The sequence below is a fragment of the Centruroides vittatus genome, unplaced genomic scaffold (assembly GCF_030686945.1).
Source record: "Centruroides vittatus isolate TY-2023 unplaced genomic scaffold, ASM3068694v2 contig_862, whole genome shotgun sequence".
NCBI classification, from domain to species: Eukaryota; Metazoa; Arthropoda; class Arachnida; order Scorpiones; family Buthidae; genus Centruroides; species Centruroides vittatus.
This window is the reverse complement of record NW_027122562.1, coordinates 655,142-673,637: the sequence shown is the minus strand read 5'-3', so window position 1 is coordinate 673,637 and position 18,496 is coordinate 655,142. Positions and strand designations below refer to the sequence as shown.

Below are 18,496 nucleotides of genomic sequence, written 5' to 3'. Positions count from 1 at the left end.
CCTGCAGGAGGTCTTTTGTTATTAATTAAGAGATCGTTTGGTAACTTAAAGGATGTACAAGTTAAACCTTGGTACATTTTTAATTTAATTGATCTTAATCCCAAACTTCATAAATTGTGGAGAACGAGTTTATTGGGAATTATATTAGTATATATTAATCCTACTGTAAATTATAATAATTATATTGAGGAATTGCAAACAGTGATTAATCGTTGGAGTAATATTACAGACTTTTGGATCTTGGGGGGAGACTTTAATGCACGTATTGGCGAAAAGATGGATGTAGTTTTTCAAGGAGATAATCCGGTTGTTAATAACGTTAGGAAATCCAAAGATAGAACTATTAACCCGGCGGGAGGACGCTTCTTGGAATTTTCGCAGGATAATAATTTAACCATACTAAATGGAAGAATTGCTGGGGATGTGCCGGGAGAATATACGTTCCTGAGCCATAGTGGAAAATCTGTCATTGACTATATACTAGTTAGCGAAGATATGCTCTATTTTTGCCGATCAATGTCTGTGGTCGACAATGACCAGTCTGATCATTTCCCAATTCAATTAACCCTAATGAGTCACTTGAGAGAAACAAAATCTTTATATCCTAACGGTCAGAAGCGACTAAGATTTGACAAAACAAGATGCTTAAGATTTAATTTACAAAGGATAACAAGAGAAGTTCCAGAGAGGTTTCATGAAGTGCTAAATCAAGAGGATGAGTCAAGTCCGTTGGCTAATTACGAAAATTTTATCTGTCTGTTAAATTCGTTTCGTGCTAAATTTTGCTTCAAAAGTATGCCGCGCAGGTTTATTCAAAGATGGTACGACAATAAATGCTATTATCATAAGAAGAAAAAACAGCGAAGCCTAAATCAGTTCAGAAAATCTAACAAGGAAAGTGATTGGAAGAAATACATCGATAATAAAAGAATCTATACCAATTTGATTAGAGCAAAACGAAGAAGATATTATGCTGATTTAAACAAATACGTAATAGGAACGAAAGATTCTAAAAAATTTTGGGAAGTGATCAATAGTTTTCGACGACCTGTTGCTCATTCGAAAGGATCTGTTAATATATCGTTAGAAGAATGGAATAAATTTTTCGATAATTTTTCGGTTAGATATAGGGATAAATTGGCGATAACTAGAATGGGAAAATTTAAAGAGATGGAGTCTTTGCCAATGGAAGAGGTCTTTACTATACAAAAACTTCATTCATGTGTCAGGAAGCTAAAAACTAAATCGGCCCCGGGTTTTGACGGGGTTCCTAATATAATATTAAAATTTCTACCAAGTACAATTTTAAATTATATAATCAGGCAATACAATAGATTCTATGTAATGGGTATTATTCCTGAGTCGTGGAATCATGTGATTTTTCGAATGGTATATAAGAAAGGAGATAGAGCCAATCCAGCTAACTATCGCCCGATAGCTTTACTTTCGACATTTCGCAAACTTTTTACTGCTATGTTGGCGTCTAGATTTATTGAATGGACTGAACATGAGAATTTACTAAATCCAACCCAATTTGCCTTCATTTTAAGTGGTGGTACTCAGGTTACTTTGTTTGTTTTGTTGGCCACCATCCAGATCCAGTTATTTAAAAAAAGACACAAAGTTTTTGCCTTGTTTGTTGATCTTGAGAAGGCATATGACTCAGTGAATGTTCGGGCGTTGCAGAATAAAATGTTACATTGTGGAGCGGAGAGTAATATGGTCAAATCGGTCGGGCTATTGTTTGGGCATTATAAGATGATCTGCAGATATAATGGTGATCAGGGATGTCCCCATTCGATTTACCGAGGCCTATTACAGGGAGACCCTTGGTCTCCCTATCTGTTTAACTTTTATATTTATGATATTAATGATATTTTCGATAATGACGACGATGGATTCACGATAGGTAGTACGGTGATCCACTCTATTTCGTATGCCGACGATATTATTATTCTAGCACCGACGGCGGTTGCTCTTAGAAGGAAAATACGACTATTAACTATGTACTTTTCTCAATTGGATTTGACCATTAATCCGAAGAAATCTCACATAATGATATTCAGGAATGGATCAAGACTTCCTAAGAAAAATATGTCTTTCTTTATTGATAATACAGAGATTAAGGTGGTCAACGAAACAAAATTTCTAGGAGTAATTTTTTCACCTTTGCTTTCGTTTGAAAGACAGACCAAAGATATGATGGTCAAAGCCAATCGATTAATCCAGGGTGTGATCAAGCTTTGCGCCAAGACTCGTTTGGGCTCGATCCAAACCCAGTTTAATCTATTTCAGTCCTTGGTTTTTAACTCTGTGAGTTATGCATCTCCTTTGTGGTGTCTCTCCAATGTCCAGAAGCTAGAAGTTATACAGAATAAATTCCTACGTAGATTGTTTTGGTTGGATTACAAAACTCCGGGAAGTGTGTTAAGAGTGGAGACAAGTAGATTTAGTCCTATGGCGCTCATCATGAAAAGATGTTTAAAGTTGATAATTAAGCTAAGAGACAGTGGTGGCATTACATTCAATCTTTTGTATCAATTATATAAGAACTCTATACAGAAACCATCTAAAAATAACTGGGTTTCTCTAATTTCTAAAGTGATAAACTGTTTTGGCTGTGCGTTTGAACCATTTATTTTCCCGTCGGATTTTGAAGAAGAAGTATATCAACAACTTATTTGGAATGTTCTTAATATCTCTCATTCGCGAGACATAGAAGACACTCGTTTAAGAATATCACAAAACAGCTATAGTACGATATTATTATTTCCAAGTAATAATAGTTATCTATTCTCTAATTTGCCGTTTAAAATGAAGAGACTTTTTATTCAACTCCGACTTAATTCTAATTCCCTAATGTTTGATAATTGATTGTATATATACGAGAATACTTCTTGCCCAAGATGTTGTGCGTCCTTTTCCAAATTTCATCTGATTTGTAAATGTGAGAAAAGCCTTGAGTTAAGGCAAAAATACAATCTTATCAGTCTACATGAATGTGATTCGGTAGAAGCTATGTATAAAATATTTCATCGGGCAACATATCGTTTTGTCTGCAATTTATACAATTATGTTTTAAAGTTTTTTGATACTTAATTGTTTTTGTATTATTCGTTGTGTTGCTTGTAAGCTGCACAACTCCCTTTGTAACAGGCTGAGGCCTTGACTAATAAAATTGATTTGATATGATTAAAAAAAAAGATTCCTAATGTTATTGCGATGATACATGATGTTATTTTATGTAAGAATATTAAACTATTAAAAACAAATAAAAATTACAAAAGCATTACCCATGGAATAAGTTTTACGACCTGAAAATAAAATAAAAACAAAATTAACATATAAAGCAACAATTATATGTGTAACTAACTAGTTACTATAGAGCAGGGGTGGCCAACTTTTGTGCACATAAGATCTACTTTTTATCGTAAAAATGTGTCGCGATCGACTTGTTGTCATAGGCATAGCCTAAGTGGGGAGGGGGAAGTGTGAAATACATACTATGTTTATACACTGTTTCAGTACGAAATGCACTCACTGCTTATGAGTCAAGTCATAACTGCATGCATACACTTGCGTTCGGTTACAAATATTATACATTAAGTCAAGACATCGCTAGCGATCGACCAAAGTTGGCTTGGCGATCGACCGGTCGATCGCGATCGACTTGTTGGCCAACCCTGCTATAGAGCACAAACACACTATTTTTCAACAATAAAAAACGGTTTAAAACAGAAAAATTAATTGAATTGTCAATTTTCCTATACTCGGTAAGCTTTGTGAATGATGTAATAATTTGAAAAGATGAATGTCTGCCGTATAGCGTTTTGTAATGTAGAAATATACTAAAGTTGAAATTAATTTTCTTGATTTTATGATAAAAGTAAAACGTCATAAATAATCAAACTAATACCCCGGAGAAAATTTATGTGGGCTCCAAGTAAAATCCCAATTTTCAATCTGTTTTTAAAGTTATAAGGTTGGCCAATTTATTACCTCTTCGAACCTTAATTTTCACCACCGTCTTTCTATACTTAATTAACCCACAAAGAAACAAATTGTGGGATGATATTCGGGCCGGTGTGAATCCTGGCAATAGTAATTTTACTCCATCATCCCGCTTTCTCGTCGGCCCTGTGCTTATGTACAGTACAAACAAAGCAAATGAATAATTTCATTTTCAATTTGTTTCTAGTAACGACAGTATTTGTACAGGTAAAATCTTGCTTGTTTTTAAGTTAAATACACTTATATGACATCTACACTATATATTTCATTTTTTATTTCAAAAATAATGTTGCTCTATCTCGTTCAATGCTCTTCCAAGGACAGGGAAGCATAATTTTACGTCGTTCAGAGGCTACTTGAGATATATGTATTACACATACATTTTATTGCATTATATAGACAAACTGCGGTTTTCGAAAAATTCGCTTCATGAACATAATTTTGAACTCATACATGCGCTAGTTGTTGTACTATAACTCGGTTGTCGAACAAGTTACTCGGCAAGAATGGATCGCAGATTAGAGAAACATAGGCCGTCAACTCCCTATACTCCCTATGTAAAAGAACGTTGACGCCCTGACCAATCAACAACAGGACTATCGATTCAGAAGTTAGTGGCACCGAGATCGCCTCGCGCCATTAGCCATCACGAGACAAATAATCGATGACTTTTCTATTTAAATTATATTTCAATACACATGCGGGAACGTTACTAATTTTGTCGGACAGTTTCTTTTGTTCACTTTTTTGTTGCAGTTTTGCTATATTCTTAGCTCAGTCGAGAATAATTTCCATTAGATGAAAGCTTCGACTTGGTAATGTAGTATTTCGTCGAGTGCCCTTTGGTTTTGATCTGAGTTTTCCATTAGGTTGTTGACGTTGATTCCTGATGTTCTTGGTTTTCTGACTAACTCAAATCTTCCTAGTTTTAAATCTAAGACGATTCTCGATATGACCACTTGTGGTCACTACCTGTTTGGAATTGATTAAGAACTTTTACATTCTTAACTGTGGGTCTTGTTGATAAGAATGTAGTAAATTTCGTTCTTAGTCGCTGCAGTTGGTGCTTTCCATGTCCATTTTTTGTTGGGATTCTTCTTGAAGAAAGTACTCGATATGAACTTGTTCTGGTTACTTGCAAATTGCACCAGTCTTTCTCCTCCTTTGTTTCTTTCGCCATACGTCCCGACGACTTCTTTCTGGTTGTCTTTTTCCCACTTTGGCGTTAAAGTCACCAATTAGATTTGAAATGGCTTCTATTCAGTGTCTCGGCTACATCGTTACAGAATTCTTCTATTTCTTCGTCTGGGTATGAAATTGCTGGAGCGTATACTTGAACAATATGTATAGTGTATTTTTTTGTAAGCTATAAGGTTAAGTTGGCTACTCAATCTGAGATACTATTACGTCGACTATTCTGTATTTCTATTTCTTGTTAATTAGGAATCCTACGTCGCTTGTTCTGCTCGTCAGTGTCCTTCGGTAGTAAAGAGAATTGCCTGTTGTTAGATCTAATAGCTTTTCACCTTTCAGTTTAATTTCACTAATTCCAATGACGTTTTTATTTTATGTTTTCTGCTTCTTTTTCAAACGCTACGAGTTTAGTTTGTTTCGCTAGCGTATGACAGTTGTATGTTGCTATGTAAAGCGTTGCAGTTTTGTGTGGGTAATTATGGTTTAAACTCCGCGTATTTTTATCACCGTCTATCCTCCTGACTGGTACCTGAGGTCTGCCCCTTCCAAGGTCATTCGGGCTTTTGGAGAATGAGAGCTGTAGTTTTTCTTGTACCACAGTATGCAGGGAATTGGTGAGGCGTACCTTACCACGCTGCCTCAGTGCGGGTTGGCAAGGGACAAGTGATGACATCCATTGGTATTTGCCATTTACCGATGAACCTCTGGCTAACTGCAAGGTTTACACCCTGGGCGATAGGGTCGCCACGCCCCTACGCCAAATTGTGCAGTTAATGTTTGTCAGTAATTTGCAGAGGTGATGACACATGACCTCTTTTTTCTTCCCACTCTGTCGACCATTAACCACCAAATCGCATCAATCCACTAACACACAAACCTCTCTCCAAAATTTCAAAAATTTTTGACAAAGAGCACTGGAGTTATTAACTTTAAAGAGGATGAATAAATTTGTGCAAAATTACAGCGAACGCGTTCCATTAAACATAATAAATAAAATAATCTGTTTCCAGATTTTATGTCAACTCTGCAGATAATGTATTGTTGCTAAACTACTTGACTGTATCAAAGAAATTCGAGAGTTTACGCAATAATATCATGTAATATTACGTTATTTTATGTAATAATATTAAACTATTAAAAACAAATAAAAATTAAAAAAGCATTACCCATGGGTATACCACCAACTGAAAATAAAATAAAAACAAAATTAATTGCTGTAGAAATAATAAACACATTATTTTTCAATAACAAAAAACGGTTTAAAACAGAAAAATTAATTGAATCGTCAATTTTCCTACACTCGGTAAGCTTTGTGAATGATGTAATAATTTGAAAAGATGAATGTTTGCCGTGTAGCGTTTGTAATGTAGAAATATACTAAAGTTGAAATTAGTTTTCTTGATTTTATCATAAAAGTAAAACGTCATAAATAATCAAACCAATACCCCGGAGAAAATTTATGTGGGCTCCAAGTAAAATTCCAATTTTCAATCTGTTTTTAAAGTTATAAGGTTGGCCAATTTATTACCTCTTCGAACCCTAATTTTCACCACCGTCTTTCTATACTTAATTAACCCACAAAGAAACAAATTGTGGGATGATATTCGGGCCGGTGTGAATCTTGGGCATAGGAATTTTACTCCATCATCCCGCTTTCTCGTTGGCCCTGTGCTTATGTACAAACAAAGCAAATGAATATTGTTTCATTTTTAATTTGTTTCTAGTAACGACAGTATCTATACAGGTAAGACCTCATGCACTGTTATATGTTATACATCTTGGACCAATCATTGTAACTGTCAATACGTAAATGTCTACTGATTATACTATGTAATTGTATTGTAATAGATTGGCTCTAATAGTGCCGATAAGGCGCCCTGAGGTCCTCACTACTCTTTATCTTTCCTATTCCCTACTTCTCAAACCCTTTATCTCTAGACTACTTTTCTTCTCACTTTCTACTGTGCGCAAAGTTGGCACTAGCCGATAACTTCTCTACCTTTATACTAATGTACAGGTAAGAATTGCTTGTTTTTTGAATTAAATACACTTATATGACATTTACATTATATATTTTATTTTAGATTTTAAAAATAATGATGTTCTATCTCGCTCAAACCTCTTCCAAAGGGTGGGAAGCATAACTTTACTGTCGTTCAGACGCAACTTGAGATGTATGTATCACACATACATTTTATTACATTATATACGTCACGCTTTCGCTGAGTAAATGTATGCAATCTGGCTGAATGGCTACGCTGTGCTGTTGGTATATGGATGTAAATTATGTGTATGTGTTTGATTGTGATGCAATAGCCATACTTTTTTGTTGCGTTTACCACTATTGGCCGTGAGAGATTGTGACAAAATTTTTAATGTTTACATTCTGAAAAACATGAATTTTTAGAAAACACCAAATAGTTGAAAATTATTTCATATCGTTTAATAAAAATTATTGAACATGAAATGTCAAACACTTGTGAAAAAGTTAGTAAATAGAATTATAATAGTTTTAGTTAACTTACCAATTTCGAAATTCCATCGATCTATAAAATTAAAAACATAAATTCAATATTATTTGTAAATTTAAAATTAAAAACAGTTTATAAACAAGAATAAATAATGCATATTTGTGATAATATCTCGAGTTAATTGATAAACCTTGAGAATATAACATTTTCATACATAATTTTATTAAATTAAATAATTTAAAATATTTTTTCAGATATTATTAAGGGAGATATTAGTAGCGAACTCTTGACATCTTCGACGGTCCAACCGGACATTCTGAATTGTGAATCGAATTCTCGAATACTGTAAGAAGAGAATCATGTTATTGTAAGCGGTAACCAGAAATTTCTGGAAACAGTGAGACTGGAGTGAACGTTTTGAAATAGCAAGACCCTACAATGTTCCAGAAATGCCATTATCAAGTGCCCTGCCTTCACTCTACGTCTGCTTTCATGCGCCTTCAGATATTGTACTGATATCTAATTTTGAATGATTAGATTTTGATGAATAAGATATTTGTGATTTCTACAGTAGGTTTTGACTAGTTTTGTGAGGATATGTGTAAGCACGTGTATGTTAAGTTGTATCAAACAGATTGACACGCAATTTCACTGACCCCATTTTAGGGGAAATAAGGTGACACTGTCAAGTCCCAAACTCATAAGCATCTCACTCGCTTCTCTTGCATCATTTTATTAGGTAATTTATAACAGCTTGTGCAGTTAATCATCATCATCGTCGTCGTCGTCATCGTCATCATTTTCAGCTTATTCTATCATTTCCAGCTTATTCTATCATTTCCAATTATTGTGTAGCCTCTCTTACTTAATCGTCTTTTATTCGTTCTGATGTTTGCCTATCATTTGCTTTTCTCCACCATGTTGTGCCTGCTTGTTTTCTTATGTCATAGTACCATCTTAAGTTTGGACGACCTCTGGGTCTCTTGATTCTTCGTGGATACCTCATCGTAATTCTCGTGGAACGTCTTTTGTTAGTCCTCGTTAGATGTCCTGCTCATTGCCATTTGAGAGATTTAATTCTGTGGATTAAATGGCTCCCTACAAGTGACTAATGGATGGAATCAGAGACCATCCTGGTAGGTGCATGCACGCGGACTGCCAAATCCCGAGGGTGCCGATACCGGTCAATGTCAAATGCCTCTTTTGTCGCATCACTCGTATACCTCAAAGGACGCGACAAGGTTGTTGCACATTTTAAATGTTTCTCGCCATAGCTATAAAAATCTAAATATGTTAAACTCAATAGATTGTCCGTCATTTGTTTCCTAACTAATTCGTTTTAGAAATTAGTTAGGAAACAAATTTCCAAAATTTACAACTTTTCGATCACTCTCATTAAACTGAAAAATTTCCGTCTTTATTATCTAATATTATGAAGAAATCAATCCCCACTGTACTCGGCTAGAGATTGGTTCGGTTAAGCTTTTGTTTAAGTAAAATTCCGACTTTTGCAGCGGGGTTTTATTGATGTCCCCAATTCCCTAATTTCTTAATTATTTAATTACTTCTTAAGTAGAAATAAGTTGAAACTGGTTACTTTGTACTTGAATATTTGTAGTCTTGAGAAAAAGTGGAAAGACAAATTTTTATGACAATGGATACATAAATCGTAAATTTAAGGAAAATAAATTCTAGAGCTTTTTTTGTACCTTATGCATCTTTCATTAAATTTAGTTGTAAGTGATGCTGCCAAAGTAGTAGTTAAATTTTTAACATTGTACAAGATTTGTACACGGTTTTTCTACATTTCCTTATAGATGGGACATACGAAATCGTAATATCACTGGTTTAACATTGAAATCTGTAAGTAATATAAGATGAGAGAGCGGAATAAAAATATCAAATATTTTAATGGATTTTTTAAAACTCCTGTCAACAGTGGCGTGCCGTCATTGGAAGCGATGGAAGCGCCGATTCCACCTTCCAATGACCTTCCCTTGTATTTTATAAAATATAAATTTTCATATTTTAACGTACTTTGCATTAATTAAAATTAATATTTTATTATAACTGCATTATGTATCTTTTACAAATTTCTATACTACATGTGAAAAAAATGATAAGATTGCTATTGTATATTCGAATAATTCGGTGGCGGAAGGAGTGTCGAAACCGGGTCAGTTTCCAATCAGCCAGATTATATAGGCATTGGCACATGCGTTACAGAGCACCAACCTCACCCGATTTAACCGGTAGAAGCAACACACGCATAAAGCATCTAATTTTATATCCCGGACCGGTTCTCAGCTGTTAGCCGCCTGCCTGTCAACTTCCAAGCAGCCATATTATAGGCATTGGCGCATGCGCTTTACAGAGCACCAACGTCAAGGTTTAGCTGGTAGAAGCAACACACGCATAAAGCTTCTAATTTTATATCCCGGACCGGTTGCGGGCTGTTAGCCGCCTGCCTGGTAGATATTCGGCCGCCCTCGCCCGATTATGTGAATCACGAGTAGACTAGATCAACGGCGGACAACCCCCGGCCCGCGGGCCAGCTACGGCTGGCGAAAAGTTTCTATCCGACCCGCGAGATCTTTATTTGATTATTAAATTGGAAAAATAACTAATTAATAGTTATTTTTTCAATTCTTTGTAATTTTCGAAAACGATAAGAGAAATAAATGTAGTAATTAACTTTTTATTTATTTATTTCATATTTGCAGACTAAAAAAATTACAAGTCACAAGAAGGCGTCAATCAACTACTACGGCCCGCGGAAAAAACGTAAAATTTATTCTGGCCCATGTTATAAAAAAGGTTGCCCACCCTAGGGTCGGCAACCTTTTGGATTTGAAGTTATAACCTTAAACCAATCGGTTGGATTAAGGTTATAACTTAATCCAACCGATAGGAGTTTACTGGCATGTTTTTATGATAGTTCTGTATAGTTGACAAGAGTTTTAAAAAAAATCCATTAAAATATTTGATATATTTATTCTGCGTTTATTCTGCTCTCCCATCTTATATTACTTACGGATTTCAATGTTAAACCGGTGATATTACGATTTAGTACGTCCCATCTGTAAGGGGATGCAGAAAAAACGTGTACAATTCTAGTACAGTGTTAAAAATTAACTGTTACTTTGGCAGCATCATTTACAATCAAATTTAATGAATGAGACGTACAATGGTACAAAAAAGCTCTAGAATTTATTTTCCTTAAATTTACGATTTATGTATCCGTTGTCATAAAAATTTCTTTCCACTTCTTTCCCAAGACTACAGATATTCAAGTACAAAGTAACCGGTTTCGACTTATTTCTATTTAAGAAGTAGTTAAATAATTAAGCGATTAGGGAATTAGAAACATAAATAAAACCCTGATGAAAGAGCCGAAATTTTACTTAAACAGAAGCTTAACGGAACCAATCTCTTGCCGAGTACAGTGGGGTCTGTTCTCTTCGTAATATTAGATGTAATAAAGACAGAAATTTTTCCAGTTCAATGAGAGTGACCGAAAAGTTGTAAATTTTGGAAATTTCCGTGAACACTTGGTCCTAAAACGAATTAGAAAACGAACGACAGACAATCTGTTAAGTTTAACATATTTAGATTTTTACAGCTATGGCGAGAAACGTTTAAAATCTACAACAACCCTGTCGCGTCTTTTGATATATACTAGTGATGCGACAAAAGAGGCATTTGACATTGACCGGTATCGGCACCCTGGGGATTTGGCACGCACACACCTACCTGGACCGTCTCCGATTCCATTCATTAGCCACTCGTAGGGACTATTTCACTAAGTGGGTTGTTTTAAGATTTAAAAAGTAAAGAATATTTTGTTATTTTTATGTACGTTTCTTCACAAAGTTATATTTAATTATAAGTTTCTTTAAAAGTATATTCATACAATTAAAGAATTTTTTGTACTAGGTATGTATATTCATCACACATTTTGTTTTACCAAGTAAGTTTTTTTTTATAATTTTAATTTTAGCCCTTATACCGTGGCTAATGATTCAAAAATTTATTTTAAAAAAGTTTTGGCTCAAGACCGTATAATGAAAAAGAAAACATTATTAAAAGAGAAAGACCAATGCCTAAATTAAATATAAATACGTCAACAAAAAATTTCGACATTTTGACGATAAAATTTATGACGAATGACTATTCTTTCGTAAAATCGAAGCAATTTGGAAATCAAAGCGGAATAGAATTTAACATTGGTAGACAATATAAAATAAATATTGAAAATTATAACGAGATAATTACGATTAATAGATATATCTAAATTAATAGATGTTATATGTTTTTTCTCAAAGTGAGAATTGGCATTTACAGGGCATTGGGAATTTATTGAATCTAATAACGGAGGTAATTATATTGAACTTTCTTATTTATTAAGTTTGTCGGATAATCTATTAAAAATACATTTAAAGAAGTATACGGTTTTTACTGGCTTATCGAACAAACGAATACGAACGGGCCCTGACGCGCAATTAATTGATTGCCCCTGTAAGTCGGCTTCTTACAGAAACACAGCTTCTCTATCATCAAATGTCACGGCACGCCACTGCCTGTCAACTATACAGAACTATCATAAAAACATTATACTAGTAAATTCTTATCGGTTGGGTTAAGTTATAAATCTACTCATGATTCACATAATCGGGCGAGGACGACCAAATATCTAACAGGCAGGCGGCTAACAGGCTAGGACCGGTCCCGGATAGAATTAAAAGCGTTATATGTGTGTAGCTTGAATCATGGAGGAAGTGTGTGATGACTGACGATTTGGTGGATAAAGTGGATCAATTGGTGAGAGAAAGGCATCAGTTTACGACTTCTGAGCTAAGTGACGAGTTTCTTCAAATTTCAAGGTCCACACTTTATACCGTTGACTTCGTTATACCGCACGTTCTTCGACATGGGTATACAAAAGCTGTTGTCACGATATGATGTCTGCCTGAATTGATAAGGCAATTGTGTAAAAAAAAAAAAATAGGCAAACACCTACAAATAAATGGTTTTGTTTTCCATTCTTGTTTTTTATTCTGGGTCGGTGTATGTTTACAATCTTTTTTATTGTAAGGTTCAATAGCTTTAGATGATTTTTTCATAAACAGATGTGAAAAAAATTAAGTTCGATTCATTGTTTATGATTAAAAGTGAAGTTTACCTTACATGAGTTTAGAATCTTCAAGTGTTATATTCAGAGCATTGAATAAATCGTAAAGAAACGAATAGCATTAATAATAATCCGAAATTAGATAAGTTTGTATATTTGAATGAATTGTCACTTACATATCGGTAATGACTTCTCAAGAAATTGTAATTATTTGAATACTATTTTCTCATTACAAACTGAACTTATACAGAGTAATACTTATTTCTATTGATATAACCTGCTGCTGCTTCAGTTGATGTCTTAATAGCCATATGCTTTCCATCAATAGAGCCTATAATTCCAGGAAAACCATATTGGGTATAAAAGAATTCCATTATTCTTACAGCACTCTTCTGCGATCGCCAAAGATTATTTTTCATTTTTATTTAACACTAAGAGAGAATTATCAACCTTATTTAAAATATTCCACACACTTCGTGTAGACATATTAAAGCGATTGCCAATACCCTTAAAGAAAAGAAAGAAAAAAAGAAAGAAATGTTTTGTATTTAATATCAATTATTTGTTGATTTTAAACTCAGTTTAGTTACACCATAAAAGAGCAACGTCACATCTATTCACTGGGTAAACAATTACATTAAATATGTATTATATATATGTATAATCTGCTGTTTTCTTATATACTGCATCTAATTTCATATATTATTTCGTATAAACAAACTGAATGATTCTTGATTTGCTAATGTTCATAGCCAGCATAAAAGCTGCTTTTGAGGAGACACAGGTCGTCTTCCATAGGAAGTAACTTTTCTGTGCTTATTTTTTAAAGGAGTCTTTCAAGAGATTCTCTTGTAAGTCTAAGGCGATGTTAAAATGGGTTGGATTATAAAAAGGTACACTCTCTTCAATAAAAGTTTCTATCTTTTTTATTTGATCTTACTTTTCTTTTTTCTTCTTTCATTTTTTCCACAATTATATCCACAATAAGATCATCCTCGTCCGATTCCGAATCAAGTAATTCTATCTGTAACGTAACATTCAAAATAGCAGCATTGACAATATTATTTGCAGGAAACCGCCATATTTCTTGTTAGTGTTCGCGTTTATTTTCGAACTGGACATGCAAGCACAAATACACATGCTAATGACGTCACTTCCGGTGTTCAGACGTAGCGCTCAAGGTATATAGAGATAAAATAGCGCAACTCGCTCTAGCAAGAAAAATGCCACTGCGCATGACGTCACCTTCGAGAAACTTGATTCACTACCGTTCTGTATCATGTGCTGTTTAAGTCAGAAACGCAATCATACTAGAGAAACGAATGCACCGCAAATCTCAAACAACGGTTAATAAACATGTACGATTGTTAATATGGTGCTATTCAAAATCAAATTAATTAATTTAATTACGCCTGTAAACTTATTCTACTTAACACGCCGCAATTCACTCGTATGAGAAAACTAATTTGAGAAAAGTATTCTACAAGCAATTAAATCGTTACTTTACCTCATGGTTGCTCCTCGGGCAAATAAACATGAAAAAATAAAAATAAATGTTTTTCCATGATATTTCCCGAGTAAAGAAGAAAATTCTGAACTTTCATGTAAAGATTTTTAGAATTTTTTTTTGGTTATAAATATGCTTCTTATACAAAACTAAAGTTTAAAAAAAATAATACTAATGCTTCACAAGTAACAAAATACATTTTTGCTTTTTTATTCAATACAAAATTAATGTAGGTATTATAATAAATCCAGATATTAAATAACGTGTATATTTATACTGGTTTAAGCAAAACATTGCATCAAGATATATATATATATATATTTATTTATTTATAAATTTTTTAATGTCTGGATGTGCAAGAATATGAAGTTTGCCACTTTCTTGCCTTTTTTTGGTGTTGTTTGGCGGACCTTTGGATTTTGTTTTCAGCATTTATATGACGTATCCTTATAAATAGTCTTGTTCTGATATACAATTTTATTACTTGGGTATGCAAATGTGGAAACTTCTTTGATAAAATTTCGCGGAGGCCGTTAACGACATTGCTCACTTTGGAAATATTGTTTCCAATAAACAGCGAAAATGTTACTTTCATTTGCTTTACAGTGTTCAGCCAGCTATCGGTTGGCATTATCAAGCCACCTCGAGACAACTTTTCTATCCAGTCATTGTTCAATTGAGGTGAAGAGAGTTTCATTTTTTCACTATTATGACCAAGAGAAATATCAATTTGCTTGCAACGATAACAATATAACCAGCTAAGTAGCGCAGTCCCTGTTCAGAACATTCAGCTGTAGGTACTGAGAGACAAGATGGAGAAATTTCTAAATAATAATCTAATACCTTTATCGTTGCCGAGAATTAGATTATTATTTAATATTTTGCTGAGCACGTTCTATATAATGAAATTTCTAAAGTCATTTCTTTCACCTCTGAGCAGTGCCGTAACTAGGGCAGTGCCAGCGGTGCCCGGGCACAGGGTGTAGACCCTGGGTGGGGCGCAGAAATGACCTGGACCAAGTTTTGGGTCATAGTTACAGCGCTGCCTCTGAGTCCTCTTCAATCATCTTAAGTGCTTCTTCCATACTAGAAATTAATCCAGTGAAAAGATGTGATGTAAGGTATTCATCAGCATCTTTGTCAATTGCTACTGGACATGAAGAGCTTAATGCAATGTCAGTAACATTTATACTCATGATCATAAGACGTAAACGATTCTTAAATTCAACAGGGAGGGGGTGGTCATATGTTCTTCCTAATGCACGAATCTGAGAAAAAAAATTTCTAAACAGTCTTGATTAAATCTTGCAGTTAAAATGTACTTAATATTGTAATTTTTTTTATTCACAAACACAAGGTAACGCACCTTGTGTTTGGGAATCAACAGAATTAAACAACACGGTTTCAGAAGAATAAAATTGTAATTTTTACCCAGGTCTGCGTAGCAGCAGAGGAGTGAACATGCAGAGGAGTGAACATAAGGAAGCCTTTCTGAAATGGTAATAAATGTGTTCTTTTTTCCAACCTCGTATTCTTACAAATAGAATAAAATTTGCGAAGTATTTGTTCTTGGCCTTCCGTATGCATTCCAAAGGCACTAGCAATTGGACGATCATCAATTTTAGGGATTCTTGAATTGAGGATGTCGAAAGTATCATTTACAAGTTTTAAAAAATCAGAAATTTCTTGGTCATCAGGTAGAAGGAAAGATATTAGTAAAGTTCAAAAATCACAACGTCCGATGCACACTATTGGCGACCGACCCGGTGCGCCAATAACATCAGATAAAGTTCTGTGAGTCCGGTCGGAAAACATCGTTGCTCAGGTCTGTCGGGAAGACACCTTGCGAATCTCTCGGCACTTGAAGGGTCCACTCGGGTCCGAAACGATCGTAGAGACTTCTCCTCGCCAACCGTCCGAATGGCGTAACGTGGGCGAACTCCTTCCGAATAGCGTAACCTTGGCGACCTGCTGTCCGAATGGTGTAACCTCGGCGAACTGCCCACCACCTGCATCTCTCTCTTCCTTTTCCCACATTCAGAGCGTCAACTCCCCTCTTCCCGCCTCGACCTTTGCCCTCCACACTCGTCGGCTACGGATCGGATGACCACCCGGTGTTTACCCGTCCACATTCCATCAGTCTCTCCCTCCACCGTCTTCTTGTAACGATGATAGTTACCAGACCTACAGGGAAGGGCTGGAATCATGTTTACTCGATTCCACCTCGACAATATTGCTTGAGCTACACGATTAGAAAATAACTGGAAAGCTAGATTAACATTTTGACTTTCTCTTCCACACACATCCACATGAGCGCGTGTCAGTTTTGAACATAGCTTTATTTCGCTATTTTCAGAAAAACATCTTTATTCACATGCTTTCCTCCTGGTAAGATAATGCCTTCATCTAATACATGATTCCTCAAAAGTTTAATCAAATGTGGCACATCTGAATAGACCCATATGTGCTTTCCTGGATGTGTAGAATTTTCAAAGCATGTATTTTCATGGTCAACTTTGAGATAGTTCCATACCTTTGAATTTTTTCCTCCCCGATCACACACAACACCAACAACTATAAAACCTGCACTCTGAACTTTAGTTATTATTTCTTTCAATAATTCACCTGTCATAGTGGTATCAAAGTCATAATAAACAGGCTGTTTCCAATTCCCACACAGAGCACGAGCCATTACTACCTGTACCTGACTGTGAGGTCGAAAATACTTTGTCCATCTCTTGGTCATAACAGAGTCTGGAGTCAACATTCATTTCATCAAAGCTCAGAATGCAGAGAGATTCTATAACTGTGAGACTTTTAGATTTCATCTTCATTATTTGCAGTGCAGTGCACGTTTCCGATTCTCTCGCTGTGTATATCTTATTGTTCTGTCATGCATTTGCTCTACTATCTCTGATGTACATTGAACATCCAAAGATCTAACAGGAGCTAGATTTAAAGATGGCACAGCATCAGGCTTTAAGCGTCTCCTGGAAGGTATATTTAAGAGTTCTGCTTTTAGATCTCTCTCATAGTCGTCTTTAAGGAAGTGTGCACTGCAAACTGTTGCATTTTCATCATTGACTTTGTCCTCTCGTTTGCAGGCATGAATCCACTTACTCCTAAGAGTAGGATGCTTTGGGAAAGAATGATAAAATACATTTCTTCCTTTAGTCTTTCGGTTGTAATTTTCACACACTGCCACGCGACGGTTTGGCATTATTCAACTTGATCAATGAACAATAACTAAAAAATTCACACGTCAACACACTACTATTTAACAAATACTTTGAAAATATTAAATTTCACCTTATACTTGTATTCCGAACACCCATCAAAACTTAATTTCAAATGTAAACGAACAAAGATCACCACGGTATGTCGAAAGCTCATGTGTTTCTCGGAGAGTGTTTCTCGATGGTGACGTCATGTGCACAACGATTAAAAGAAAAACCTACTGCGCACGCAAAATGAGTACCCCTGCGTAGCGATATTAGCTCAGAAGTAAACGCACCCAAAATGGACAAAATCTCGAGCTTTTCAATTTGTTACCAGTTAACAGATCAATGCTTGAGATGCGTATGAAAAGGCCTAAGGACAAGAAACCTGTTGAATCTGCAGAGAGAAAGCAATTAAAACGATGCATTTTCAAGAAAAAACAATCCAGCAACGAGTTGCTTAAATTTCCGGGCAACATTTAAAACTGCGTATAGCGCCATCTGTTATGATATTTTATTTAAAAACTTTTTATATAATTATTATAAAATGGAAAAACCTTAATTTTCAGGTACGGATGAGTTTTATATATACATATATATAAAAGTGTAAGTGCTAGTAACGAGTAAAATCGTCCTTAAGACCAACGATAGGCCTACTCGAGATATGATAACACCGCATCCTCTATCGCCTATCTCGTTGATCTCAAAACACTAACATTTAATAGCATCAATCAATATACTACAGAAAGCTTCCTGCAAAATTTCAGAAATTTTCAACTAAAAGCACTAAAGTTATTAAGCTTCAAATAGGATGAATAAAATCGCGCCTCACACACACTAACATTCATACACAGAAAAACCTTCGAATTTTTATGCGTTTCTCGATGTTTTAGGGACCCCTAAGTCCAAAAATGTAATACTCTTGGGGATCATTTTTTATACCGATTGCCAAACGTTGCCTCTT

At 35.0% G+C, this 18,496-nt stretch overlaps 1 long non-coding RNA gene across 1 annotated transcript; it reads right to left on the bottom strand.

Annotated features, from left to right (window-relative positions):
- Positions 1 to 3,136: 3,136 nt before the first annotated feature.
- On the bottom strand, positions 3,137 to 7,748 carry LOC136982677 (uncharacterized). Its single transcript, XR_010881920.1, has 3 exons — positions 7,731 to 7,748; positions 6,372 to 6,389; positions 3,137 to 3,314 (listed from the first exon to the last, which is right to left on the bottom strand). It is a non-coding gene; the product is annotated as an uncharacterized lncRNA (long non-coding RNA).
- Between the last annotated feature and the right edge of the window lie 10,748 nt (positions 7,749 to 18,496).